General features: G+C 39.7%; 1 protein-coding gene across 6 annotated transcripts in view; it reads right to left on the bottom strand.

Moving 5' to 3' along the window:
- Positions 1-14,517, bottom strand: part of fhit (fragile histidine triad diadenosine triphosphatase) — a 208,918-nt gene that overhangs the window by 18,868 nt on the left and 175,533 nt on the right. The window lies entirely within an intron of this gene.

Here is a 14,517-nt window from a genome sequence, read left to right as displayed (position 1 = left end):
TGCACATACAATCAACATCAAGAGGACTTCACAGACAGACTTCATTCTGATGACAGAATAAAACCGACCAGAGAACACAAGGCCTGTGCTCTTCCACTTTATGATCTTCCACTTTAATGGAACAAAGATAGCACTCGGCCCGTGTCTGGGTACCCAGGGCTCCCCGGTCTGGGCAAGGATGCGATGGAGGCAGCTGGGGGGTGGTGACCTGGCCTTGCACAGGGTCCTGCTCCAACATGGAGCAGCACCAATGCCCGGAACATGGACCGAAGCTAGTTGGCGCTGCCTAGTGCCCAAATTCAACGTCCACACAACCCAGAGGTGCCAAGGCAGAGTGGGTCAACAGATGCTGATGGAGACCATGCTGGCACACCCAGCACTCCTTTGCAGGTGGCACAATCAGGACTAGCCAAAGAGAATACTCGGACTGGACACCACAAAAAAGACTCCTCTTCACCTCCTTTCCATGCAAAAGTTGCAAACCCTTAAATAATGGTGAAATGGGCCTAATAGTCAAGTATAAATCACAAGCCAGTGGCTGGTTAGATATTTAAAGACCAGTAAAGAAAGGACAGCCAAGGCTGTTGAAGGAGGAAAAGTGTAACACAAATCGCTTGAAACCCTATCAAATTGAATGAATGTGGACATGCTTTTGTGAGCATATGTGTTGCTAAGGAACAGCAAAATACACACTAGCTGTCATTCAAAGTGGGTGATAAAACATTCATTAAGGACTGGGACTAAACACTTTTCGAGTTTAACACACACACATTAAGTCTCTAACTTTGACAGCTGCTTTTAAAACAGGCTATTTCAACTCTTCTTCTAAAGGTTACATGGTCTTATACTGTACAGAAGCTGGCAAGTGGCTTGTCTGGAATAGAGATACCACCTAAGAGATGATTAAAGAGTAGGACCTCTAATTATAGACGCGAAGCAGAAGATTTATACTGCAGCGAGATTATTGTGGAAGGACTGATAAAAGGCTCGAGCGCCTCACCAGCACTCAAAAGGGGTCTCTCGAAGAGAAACTCTCCAACTCTCCAGCCATGGCAGTTTAAACACTTAATCGTCTCTAATTAGTTCATGTCGACGAAAATAAAATGAAAGAATAAAGAAAACACCACCACTGACAATTTATTATTTTTTTTATTAGTAAACTCAGAGCCAATTATTTGCCGCTTCCTAATGATGTAGGCAAGTGTCAGTGGGGAAGTGCAGCGCTCGGCACGCCTGTCCTCCCATCTTGCTCCTCGTCTCTTTTTAAGTCCGATCACATCCGCCTTCCCCTGCTGAGTGGAGACGGCAGTGACCTGCAGGTATGTAAACGACCGTGAACACTGCCCTTAATCTCTAAATTAGGCGACAGCAGAAGTGCTGAGCTCGGCAGAAGGAATGTCAAAAGTCACACGATTAGAATACTTTTCTGCCGCGCTCCCACGAGGTGTTTCATTTGGGAGGTAATTCTCGTCGGCTTCAGATTGGCTGAGCTGGTCGGCGTGTGGCAGAGGCTCTTTCGGCCTCATTTAAATACATTAATCCACCGCACCTTTTGAAATCCACTACAGTGTGAACTTTCCCTTGCTTTTACACTCCCAAAACAAATCATATTCTGCAAAGGAAAAAGGAACCTGCATATTATACAAATATGACTTTCCATAATCTGTTTGATGCACATAGTGTATACTGAATTTTAAACATTGTTGTTTGCTGGAGAATTGTTTGCCACACTGACAGGTCTTGTTTTTCTTCATATAATAAAAATATATGTACAGTACGCTACTGTTTACTGTTTATTGCAACACTGCAGACTATAAAAAAGCTGGATTTAATTTGATTTGATTTAATTGTTTTTCCACCCATATCTGCTTGTGCTATGACAGGTGACTGTGAAACATTCACATGAAACAAACATTCACTGAAACATATCATTACAAATGAAAAATAATAAATTGCAATGCGACATGAATAGCATCTAAATCATGGATGGCACATACAGTAAGTAATTTAAACAACTCAGAAAAGTTCCTGAAAATGACTAACTTCTAATTGTCCTAGATGTTTTTCATCTAATGGAACCATAATGGCCCACTGCAGAAATCCTCATAATTCAGCACTCCCTATATTTTGTACTGTGTCCATGGCACAGTACAAAATATTTCTAACTGCAACATAACCAACAACATTAGCCATTTGAAACGGTGAAGCTCTGTGCAATAATGGCTAATAAAGAAGCATACTGTAGCATTTGAGCATTAGCCATCAGCCAATTGCAAATAAAAAGCAAAGTGTTTTTAATGCAGTATATTTGGGACCTTATTCATGCAAGTTCATGCCTTTACAGGGTGCTTGAAGTGCATGAGCATGTCATTTTGAAACCTAAACTTACAGCACAAGTCACTTACAAGAGCAGCAGAATTATTGTGACTTTCAAAAAGAACACAATTCTCTGTGTATATATAGACTCGTGCTTGCTTTCACCATGCTACCCAGTCAGTGGGGTATGCACATTTGCATAGTGTCCCAGTAATTAAGCCACAAGAGCATACGGAGGAATTCTGAGGACACTAAAGATATTTACAGATGTCTCAATGTCAGTCCCCATTCTACACAGGCACCCTTTTCCTGATACCAAAATAGATATCTTTGTTCCCAAAAGTAAAATTTCATTATTTACACTACAGAAATATGGACAAAAATCCAAACAATTAGGGCCGGTTTCCCAGACATTAATTCATCCCTATATCCTAGACTAAAGACTTCAGTGGAGTTGAAAAGCTTCTAGTCTAGGACACGACTTAACTGGCCTTTAGATTCGAATAGTTATTGCCTCTAACCATAATTTGCTATGGGGGTAAAGAAATTGTCCAAATTCAGTTTCTTTAATATGAGTCCAATAACCATCAACGTTCTGCCTCTGCTGACAGGCTGGGTTCAGTATGAAAAACACCGAGCGCTCTATTTGTAATTCAAAGTCATGAAAAAGGCCCAAATCAACAGAGGGTAATTCTGGTGGGAAGGGGTTGATTTGGGCTCTTAGTCCAAAGACTTTTTTTTTTTCCAAAATGAAATCGCTCTCCGCCAGCAGACCATGCATGGAGCAGTGATCTCTGGATGTGTCACCTGCCACTCCCCGAGCAGCTGTGCTGCTTGAGGTAAATGAGAAGTGATTTCCTCAAAAGGTTAGCCGGCATCATCCACTCCTCTACTCTTTGTTGCCGCCTGCCACTTTCGATAAGCCTGCGCCCCTAATCCCTGCACAAGGTTTAAAAACTAGACATATTTCCTCTTCCCTTATGAAAGACTGAATGATGTCTATCAAAATGCTCTCAAGCCTTTGTGGCATCCAGGTTTACCTTGTCTCACTGTAAGCGGGTGAGCGTGGATGCTTATGTATGACTGTTATTTTGGGCGGCCGTCTTCTCTGGTTTATTTTTCCATGGGATTTCATGACTGGAGCTTGTATATGTTATTTAGGAGTAAAAACCAAACACAGGTAGGATACACAGCGCATTGGAGCCGACACAAAGAATACAAGGCCCTGTTTACAAAGCCCCACAATTTCCACAAACACAGGTCTTGCCGGTTTGGAGATGAGATTGTATGTGTCTGCCTATTGGGTAAGTGTATAGTGCTGATGACACTAAAGAACTGGATTACCACCACAAGAGCATTGATATGGAAATATGTTTTATTGCACTGAGAAGGCAAGCACCTCAACATATCAGGAGAACTGAGAGATCAAATTAGCTGCTTTCAGACCTGCTTTCAGTATATTTCCGATGGACATTATGTAAATGAGCTTGTGTCTGAACGAAGCGAAGAACATGTGGAGATTCTGTTCATGTGCGTGTTCAACCACGTTCAACCTGGTCAACCACACGGAGATTCTGTTCATGTGCGTGTTTAACCACGTTCAACCTGTTCAACCACACGGAGATTCTGTTCATGTGCATGTGTGTTGTTCACACATATGTCAGCATTAGCTCCGCAGGTTAGCATCATGTCTGAATCACCCGAAGGGTCAGACCTCTGTTTGACAAAACTCCACATGTATTGCGGAGGATGTGTCTGAAAGCAGCTATTGTGTCTCACTTTGGTGTTTGACAGCCTTAAAAGATGGTAAATGGGAGGGGCATGTAAACAGACTATCATCGTGGAAGATAACATTTCTATCGCTTTATGAAAAGGCTACACAAGCCTAAAAAAAGACAAATATTATGGTCTATTTTGCTTAGTTTACCAGAAACAAAATGTGTACTCATGATAATTGGTAGACACTCACAACTTCCAATGGCATTTATCTGCCCTAGCCAGAGTAAACATCACAAATAGATGCGAAAGCAAACAAGTGGTGTCTTTTCCTAATAACCCCTGGACTGCATGCGACTGCTAGGGCACGGTACGATGAGTAAAAACAAAATTCAATAACTCTATTTTAAATCTGACAGTTATTAACTTTTAACTTTAAATCCTAAAATGGCCTTTTCTGTTGACCTTCCTGCCTTTAGCTTGTTGATGACCCTATCAACAGTGCAGCATCTATGTCACAATATCAATGTCCAGCACAACCCTATTACATGCACAGTTAGGCTACTTTACACTTCCATAGTCACAGGTGAACACAAGGTCACTAAGATAAACATACACTTCGGTACACTTTACTGTGTATCAACTGCTCATTACAAGAAAAACATACTGTTAAATCAGTACACTTTACTGTGTATCAACTGCTCATTACAAGAAAAACATACTGTTAAATCAGTACACTTTACTGTGTATCAACTGCTCATTACAAGAAAAACATACTGTTAAATCAGTACACTTTACTGTGTATCAACTGCCCATTACAAGAAATGTGAAATGAAAGTACAAAGAAAGAGGACCAAGCTACCAAGTTATACATATATGCTAGGAATATACCGCAGCAAACAACCCATGCACGAAACCCAAATGGCTTCTCAACTGTCATCGCAGGCAGCACCATGAACATCCACCAATCTGGATAGACCACACATTACTTCTCAACGGTCATCGCAGGCAGCACCATGAACCTCCACCAATCTGGATAGACCACACATTACTTCTCAACGGTCATCGCAGGCAGCACCATGAACATCCACCAATCTGGATAGACCACACATTACTTGTATTGCCAATAGTAGTTTGTTCATAGGAATGGAAGTGAGCATTCAATGGACAGCATTTTTACAGTCAATTTGTACTTTTTGGGCTGAAGAAGTTAGCATAGCATCTGCCATTGAAATGACTGGGAATGGTATTTTCTCTTTTGGTATGGTCTCTTTTCATCTATACAACATCTCCACAAGTGAGCTATGTAGCTTAGCATGGCATATCACAAATTAGCATGACAACTCACAAGAAGAAATTGAAGCCACCAGGCCTGGTTCCAATCATGGCAATCCATCTGATGCTAAGATTTGGAATTGGGAGCATTTCACCACAGCTCTGAGATAACTGGCATCACAGAGGAAGTGGATGACTGCCATCTTGGATTTTTTTTGTAACATCCTCACTCCTAAATTCCCTCCTCACACACATCTAACTTTCTCAATCTTCCAAACTTCAATTAACGACGGGCCGAGATTATATAAAAAAAGGAGTACATCCTCTTTAACAATCTCTGCCTCAGATGCGTCAAGCTTTTTTACGTAAATGTAACGATGCACAAAAAATGACACGCCTCACTTTATATGCTGTGCTAAACCCAGGCATTTAAGTATCCTCCAACCTCTACGGCCAGCAAAGTATATAAAGGGCCACTCGCCAACCTGAAAGCGTAGCCACTTGTGGGCATTAGCATCTGAAATAAGATGCAAATCAACACTTCTCTTACATCTCAGTACTTACCTAACACTTGGTTCGCCATGGAAATTACATTGTAGCTTTAAGTGCTTGGGTGTTGCCAAAGCCAAAACATGCCACAATCAGATGGTGCCTATTTTATTTTGCAAATTTAGCACAGGCCTTCCATGTGCTGAGAATCAATTTGCATTTGGAAATGTGAGTGAGTGAGTTGGTGAAATAAAATAGAGAGAGAGAGAGAAAGTTTCCATATGTTTAAATTAGCCCATTTTGTTTCACAGTGGTTTGAATAATAACAGCTTCTTCATCAGTGAAAATTGTCAATAGCAGATTATAGCAAACACATTCATAAACTTGACAAAGCCAAGTACGTCACGGTGGGAGGGGGCTGCCTCTATATTTGGATGCCTTGTCTGCCACAGTTGAGCCGAGAAAGCATGGTGAGGTGGTTTGAAAGCCTCCCATAGAAGACTAGGATAGAGAAGTATATTGATGGCCCTGAAGCAGAATGGATGGACCTGGAAGGAACCTCTATGCAGAAATCAATACAGACGTCTTTGGCTTTGACACAAAATTGTGGTATGTGCATCTGTGATGGACATTCACTCAAACTGAGGTTAAAGAACAATATATTTTCTTTCTCTCTGAGGCACGAGAGCAAACATGAACAAAGGAACAAAGAGCACAATTTACCACTGGCACCATTGATCTCGCCTCAGTTTCATTACAGAGCAATATAGTGATGGCAGACCAGGAAATGGATATCAGAATTTAGAACAACAGAACAACAGCAGACATTGTTCCATTTTAGCTGTATGTTCTCAAATATCAAAGGGATAATGGACACAGCCTTCGGATATCAGACGTTAATGCACCTCAAAGTGCATTATTGCTCATTTGTAACTCTGTTGAAATGTGACAGCTCATTTAAAAGTTCACAGTGAGTTTGGCAAATTGATATACCATCGTAATGCAAAATCCAAAAAAGACAAATGGAACCACTTAATAGGTGTACAAATATCAGAAAGTTAATTGACTTTATTATGAGCACATCACAATAGGAAATTCAACCAAGCAGTGGTATATGAGAATATATATCTCACAAGTGAATATTACATAGGGTAGCATATTACTTAAGTGTGGTAGTCACCAGGCCTTACATTTATAACAATTATAGAAAGCTTACATTTCTAATGCTCTAAAGATTATGAACATCAAGATGATGTCCTTAACCCCACTGTCTTTGAACATATTTTCTAGGGTAGCCTAATTGTTCTGCTGTTTGCAGGTCTAAATGTGCCTATCCCTGTTGAAGCTTGTACTCAGTTTTTTAAGTAATCAACTTAGTCATCAACTTATACCCCATTACCTTAAAACTATGACTATTTTGGACTGAAGTCACAAATTTAAACTTTCAACTAGGATCATTGGCAGTGATGAAGTCGAGGCTTTTCCAGCACTGGATGGTCGAATCATGATTAACAATAACCAACAAGTACAGATCTGATCCGATTGCAAAGATATAAAGGTTTACAGAGAGAGAGAGAGAGAGTGTGTGTGTTTGAGTGAGTGAGTTAGTGTCTGTGTGTGTGTGTGTGTGTGTGTGTGTCAGGCTGCTTGGCCCTGTCTGCACTACTGTATCAGACAGCATGGCATGGCTTGTCAGAAGATCATCCTCTGTGCCTTGCCTGGATGACAGTAATGCCGTATGAAGAACTGGTTATATAAACAGAGGACTCCATAGGCAGCACCTCCAGTCATTTCTTAACTCCTACTGCATGTTCTCAACAGCTTTCCACATTATATTTCACACAGAGCACACCTTGCATTTTCAATTAAACTGCACACAAGTGAAGTGATTCACGATTACAACACCATCTTATCTCAGTCGCCATGCGGAAAATAAATGCCAGGTTACAGGAAGCTGTATGATAGACAGCATAATGCAACAAAGACCATGGACTCCACAAACACCATCTCTCTGGGATCTTTCATCTTTATCTAAGCCATTTGGCTGGAAACCTGTGTGGGAGCAGGGAGGGGTCCTAGCCCATTTTGATGAAAATGTTAACTAGGTAAGTGCCAGAAAGATGGATAGTGGACTGCCAGTGCAGGCAGGAACATGAGGATACATTGATATTTCTCATTACGCTGCTCTCTCTGCCCCGTGTTCACTAATAACACTGCCACAAAAGAGGCAGGCCGAATGATAAATAACAGCCAAATCAAAAATGAGCAAGCCCCCTTGAATATGATAGTTGTGGCTCAGTTGCTTCACACTGCTGAGAGCCTTCAATAAAGATCTAATGAATGAGGCTATCAAACAATATCAGGCAGTAAGAGAGAAAGACAAACACAAATACAGAGAGAGAGAGAGAGAGAGATACCTATCCACAGTCACTGATACCAGACAGAGAAAAACCTTGACCTGGTACAAGCAATCACAGTCTGGCTATCGAGAAGGGCAGACACAGGAAAACCTGGCTGCCCAGAGAAGACAGGCTGTGCATCAACTGCAACCAAGGTGCCACACAAACAGAGCTTCACCTTTTGGCTGAATACAACCACATAGCCACACACACACGCACTTACATGCATTCCCATGCACACCATCACATACACACACACACTGCCGTTGCAGTAATGTATGATGCATGATGTTTTGTTTTCTTTCTTTACACACTACTATGTACATGTATGCATTGGCAATATTGTATTTTTTTGTCATGCCAATAAAGCTCAATTGAATTTAATTGAATTGAGAGAGAGAGAGAGTAAGAGAAAAAGGGAGGTTTTGGTACAAGACAGAGAAAGTGGGAGAAGGAGACATATTTTGGCTTATGTCTGATAAACTTCAAATTATTATAAAAACAGATCAAATCTGATAAAAAAAAGTACAGAGTAACTCATGTTAAACTATATAGATGGTAAAGGTGAACACCTAAGTTCTTGCAACATCTATGTTGTTGGAAGAGTGTTAGCTTTGAGCCACATCAATTAGCTCACCTGTGCGTGACGGCTATCCCATATAGCACTGTTCTACACTCATTTATTCTACAAGTCATTTATTTTTATATTTACTTGGCAGCAGAGACGTGTCACCTGTCTTAACATACACTGACCAAGAAAATAAACATTCTTATTTAAGCAAACTGAAAAATGGATATGGTTCGAGTATTGTAGGCCCAGGTGACATGTTTGTTGTGTTTCAAAAGAATCTGCCATTAGACCTGTACCCTCAAGTGCTTGATTTGACCTCAAGTTAAATCTCCTTTCAGAATTGCCAACACATGTTAAATGTCAACTTCTTTGTATCACTGACTAGAAATGCACAAACTAAAGGTAATGGATATAACAACAACCGTTCAATACAATGTAACATGCACAGAGGATGTAGGAAATTACATTTAGGTATCAGGCACCTGGTGGCATTCTGGAATCCTTGACTGAATACTACTGGGAAAAGACACTACATATACGGCAAAATTCAATCAAGGGCATGTGTTCCGCCAAATTCCATTATAGTGGAGTGATGAATTTTCAATTGCTTTGACCAAATTCCACTCTTACAATATGTTCTCTTTTAGTGCAGCATTGGAGAGTGAGCTAAGATAACTCCTAAATAATTGTGGAAAATAACATTAGTACAGGTTATGACACTTTTCCGCCATTGTTCCCTGTAACAAGTATGACAGCAAAGTAATTGAGTTTTGTCTCAGAGGCAATGTATATGTGGAAAGGAGTAGGCATGCAATGATCTGAGGCTTGCTCTAATCAAGTTGTCCTGAAGATAACTTATTCTGGAGAACAAGGCTTGTGGCACTAAATGGGCCCATTAACAGCATGTCGTGCTTGTTGATGCAAGATTTGTGTTGTGTTCCAGCTGACATGTGTCTTTATATTTGCACTAAAACCATATAAAATAATAACAACAAAACAACATATATTGAATATCTATTTTTAAAATTTTCAGGGAGTTACTAATTACAAATATTACCGGTATGTTATATAAAACAGGCTTTCATGCACAATACATCAATTCTTACTTCACTTTGTCCATTAGCAAAATAAACAGTAAATGCCATGGTCAAGTATCTCTAGTTTCGAATGACCAGCTGATTCTTCAAAATAACAAAACAGAATGGTCCGTTGTAGTGACGTGACAAAAGAGGGAACCCAATCCTGACTGACTTCTGGGACGGGGTTGACGAGTTTTAAAAAATCACTGGAAAATAGTTTCCGTGAGCCTAATCTTTAAACAAATTAGCTTAACAAGCTTAACAAGACCAGCAAGCTAAAGGGTCAGAGTTAGCAATCTTAAATGTGCATACTGTAACTGTTTGATAACGCTTAAATTCAAATTAGCCTTTTTATTTATCTTTGACAAACCAAGATGAGTTTAAATTGATAAGTCAATGGCTGGAGTGCATCTTTAACAATTTTTTTACATTTAAAATGAGAAATTCATTCCGATGCCAAGGCCAAGTGCTGTATCTTTCAACAACAACATTAGTGAAAGGTCAACTAAATCTGTTCAGCCATGGGATTCAATACGTTTGTCCCTGGCCAGTGGCAAGGCCAGTTGTTTTATCTTGCATAATCCTGCACAGTGCACACAGACAAATAAATAGACAAACCACACGGAATACATAGCCTCCTTGGCGACAGTAGTCAAATGTGATTCCAGTGTTTGTCATTGTGTGCTAGGACATTAGTCTACAGTATGTTTAGCCTTGTCGACTTTGCCCAACAAAAAAAAAAGAACAGTATTTTCTCTTGTCAATTCTAGATGGAAAATTGGCAACACAGCTCTTTGGACACATCATCACCACTAAGGACAGGAGCTACTCAGCAAATATATTTCTACTTCAGTAGTAGCACTGCCAGGTTACGTTCCAGCCAGAACAGTTGTGTTTACACACTTCAGGAGAGAAAGAGAGATACAGTATAGTACACTATGAAAAGAATACTACACAATCATAATGCCATGGATCCACATTGTATACCAGTTGTGACTGGCATGCTGAAATGTTAGCCTATTTTAGCCTCACATCTAGTAGTCTAATAATCTGTTACTATACCAGAACTTAAGTCTTAATGGTTGACTGCCACACCTGATCTAGCACACTTTTTATCTTCTAGTTGTCAACTTCCTTATGGGGTTTTATGCTATCTAGTATGGACTATTAGGCTTCGCTAATAAGATGAATTAAGAAGATCGGAAAGAGATGAGAATTACTGTGTAACCTTTGAGGTTGTGGGAAAATAATTGAGATGAAGTAGTTCAGTCACATCAATAATAACTTATGGATGGAGTCGCTCTTTTCACACCCCATTATCACAGTTATGCTGCCAATGTGACATTGTTCAGGACCGACCTACCATTCCCCAAAGAGGTGGTTAGAGAGCAGGGTCTATATTCACCATTTGCAAATGACATTTGCTGTGAATGAATAAGAGTAAATGAAAAGATCAAGAAAATTACCTACTGTTCTTTTTAAAGCAAAATATATCCCAACGAAAATTACGATAGATTTTTGTAAATGTGGCCCTTGAATAATTTCCCATCTACTATCACAACAGGGGAAAACTGTGCTAGAGAGCCAACTGAGTGTCTCATTTTTCTCTTGCCTGATTAAAAGGTCAAAACACTTATTTTGAAAACTGCTGACCTTCACTAGGTGTAATGAGTGGAGCCTTGAAGAAAGCTAGTTGGAAACCAAAGGAAACAATTTGGGTAAACAGCAGCCCGGATCAGCATGCTATTTTTTGTGGTGCTCTCACAGAGGTTATCCGCTGAATTGATCAACACTAAACTGATCCATCTTCGTCTGCTCCATCATCTCTTCCATTCCCACCTATGCAACCCAGAATTACATGACAAAACCCCAATGTGAATATTGTGCTTTCAGAGGTCTTATAAAATATATAAAATATAAGTGAGGAAAAATTATGTTCATTTTTAATCAATTGTGTTGACTTCTTCCTACGTCTCTCAGAAAAAAAAGAATAACTTGGTGCCTTCCACACAGGCTGCCACTAATACTGAACACAAACTCATAATACAAATTGCCTCAGGGGTTAATATTCAACATCCACACGATCCTGTGGAGCAGTTGTGCCCAAACTAGGCACTATCTTACCACAAATGCAAATTCTTCAGAGAAGAATGTAGAGTGTAGAATTCTGTAGAATTTGTGTCTTGAATTCATCATTACATTTGCAATATTGGCAATATTTTGTATTGTTTTCCATTGAGGAATAAAGTGTATGGTCTAAACAGGGTCCAAAGCTATTTGTGCAGAATGTTTTGAATTGAAAGAATACTACATATAACCCCTTTAATGACAGGAGTGTTTGATCATGCCATGTTATGACATGGCATTTTTCTGGATAGGGTAGTGTGACTACTGTATTGTACTAATCCTGGGCTCAACTTGCAATTTAAAACTGTAGTCTATCTATATGGCTGGAGACATTCCATTTCCTACTAGCTGGTTGTAGGTGAGTTACGGTCTATGTCATGAGGAAGATACAGCAGCACTGAATGCTTGTCGAGCTGAGACTTAGACTTTACCCATTAGGTCTTCTGACAAGCTGATATATTCAAAGCAAGAAACAAAAGAAACAAAAGACAAAACAAGTATCATACGCAGTGACATTTTTTGGCAAGGTGACACTGCAAAGAAAATTGGATATGCCATCTGGTACATCAGAGAAGAGCAACGCACAAAAGCTCACTGAAGACTGTATCTTTCTGAGAGCGGCTGTCAGAAAAGGGGACAGGCTCTTTATGACCATGCAGTGCGAGTCTACCCTGGCACGTCAGTTCGTCTAAATAAAATGACAAATAAAATCCCACGCCAGAGTCCCATTCCTAACTCTCCCCAGGATAAACACCCAACCCATCATCTGCACGACACACCGTGGTGGTAAAACCCTTCAGTCCACATAGAGGTAAAATTACTTTTTTATTGACTCACTAATCAATCAACACCCATATTAGAAACACATAATACAAAGCAATGCATATTTTTCTACTTAACGTAGAACACTTGATGAATGATGATAGCTCAGCTGGAAGATAATGAAAGCAATGGTATAAAGAATGCACTCTGCTCTTCAATAGATGCATCATAAAAATACTTGGTATCGACACAATATGATTTCAACACATTGCTATGATAAACTGACATATATACTCCAAGTGAATAAATCCGTAAGCAGACAAACAGGGGAGATGAGGATGCAGGGCAATTCTCAGTGGGAGCCGCAGAACTCAACTGTTCCATTGCCTCTTAAAGAGCCTTTATGGGAGAGAAAAGGTGCTTAGTTTGGGCTATAAAGAATAAACAGGTGATTACTCTCAATGGAGCAAAAATACATCAAAGAAAAATGTTCTCATTTGCTGCGCACAACATATAAAAAAAAATAGAAAATGGCTGGGGTGTGCTCACAATAACCCTTATGATGGCATGCAAATTAAAAACAAACCTATTTATATTTCAGTGGTAGAGCTGTATTGTGGCTGTGGTCTGCTTCTCCCCGCAAGCACTTTGGGAAATTATAAGCAGGCGTGCTTTTATCAGATGTGGTTATTAGAATATTCATATCAAACCTTTGTCATTGATATTTTCTCATGGTACGGTGTGTCTGGTTGTAAATTCAAACATGTCATCAATAGATATTCAATATTTTTTTTACATTTATTTGATTTATTTAAATATAAAACAATAAAATCGGCCCGTTAAGATCAAGTGGATGCCTTTGTTTATGTTACCGATAAAGCAAACAAATGACCCTTTTTCTGAGTGTCACAACAAAAACAGAACTGCCCCCCCGTGCAATTAAAACTGAACTAAATGCGCATCTAGTCAGTTATTGGTTGAAACACTTTATTTTGCCTTTGAGTGGGTTGCCAACCCTTGTTGGTAGAAATTGTTTTTGTGTACAGATCTCGGAGCCTAGGCTGCCTACAGAGACGCGTTTTTTTGACAGCCTGCTTATGGGGCAGACAGCTAGTAGATCGTTGCGAAATATTAGATGAATGTGATAATTTATGTTTGGGCTTTTTTGGGCCTGAAATCGCTGATACAACCTTTAAGAGCAGGAAAGAAAACACAGGAAAGAAAAGTTCTGGAAGAAAAAGGGGAGTAGACAGGAACAGCTGAATGGATTTGAGCTAGCTAGCTAGCAAGTCAGCACTTTGAGCTACTTCTTTATATTACTTCAAATCCATTGTTGTGAAGATAGTATGAAAGTCTTGTAACTGCGTACAGCCACTATTTTCACCACATTTTTTTGTATATTGGTAAGTTTGTCCACTTTACCTTTCCTGGCAAATAGACTGGATAGCTATATTTGGGGTCTGATATGCAAGACTGTTTGGCATTATCATCAATAGTGTGCCAGGAAAATGCCAGTGTAGCCTACATCACGCACAGTCAACACTGCTTACATGTACAGTAGGATAGTGTACGATTTTGTTTAAAAAATATCCCATTTTCACTGCCATTTGTATTTTTAATAAGGTCCAATTTATGACTCACATCAAATAAGTTCTAATCAACCAAACTATTTCATGACGGTGTCTTATTTAGAGTAGGCATAGGATTTGTATTACTATGGTTAATATTGTAGGCTAATACTGCTGTCCATGTAAATATAGCCGTTGATTACAAACTATCACAG

The sequence above is a fragment of the Alosa sapidissima genome, chromosome 4 (genome assembly GCF_018492685.1).
Source record: "Alosa sapidissima isolate fAloSap1 chromosome 4, fAloSap1.pri, whole genome shotgun sequence".
Lineage (NCBI taxonomy): Eukaryota > Metazoa > Chordata > Actinopteri > Clupeiformes > Clupeidae > Alosa > Alosa sapidissima.
The sequence above is the reverse complement of the archived record's forward strand: the minus strand, read 5'-3'. Positions and strand labels throughout refer to the sequence as shown.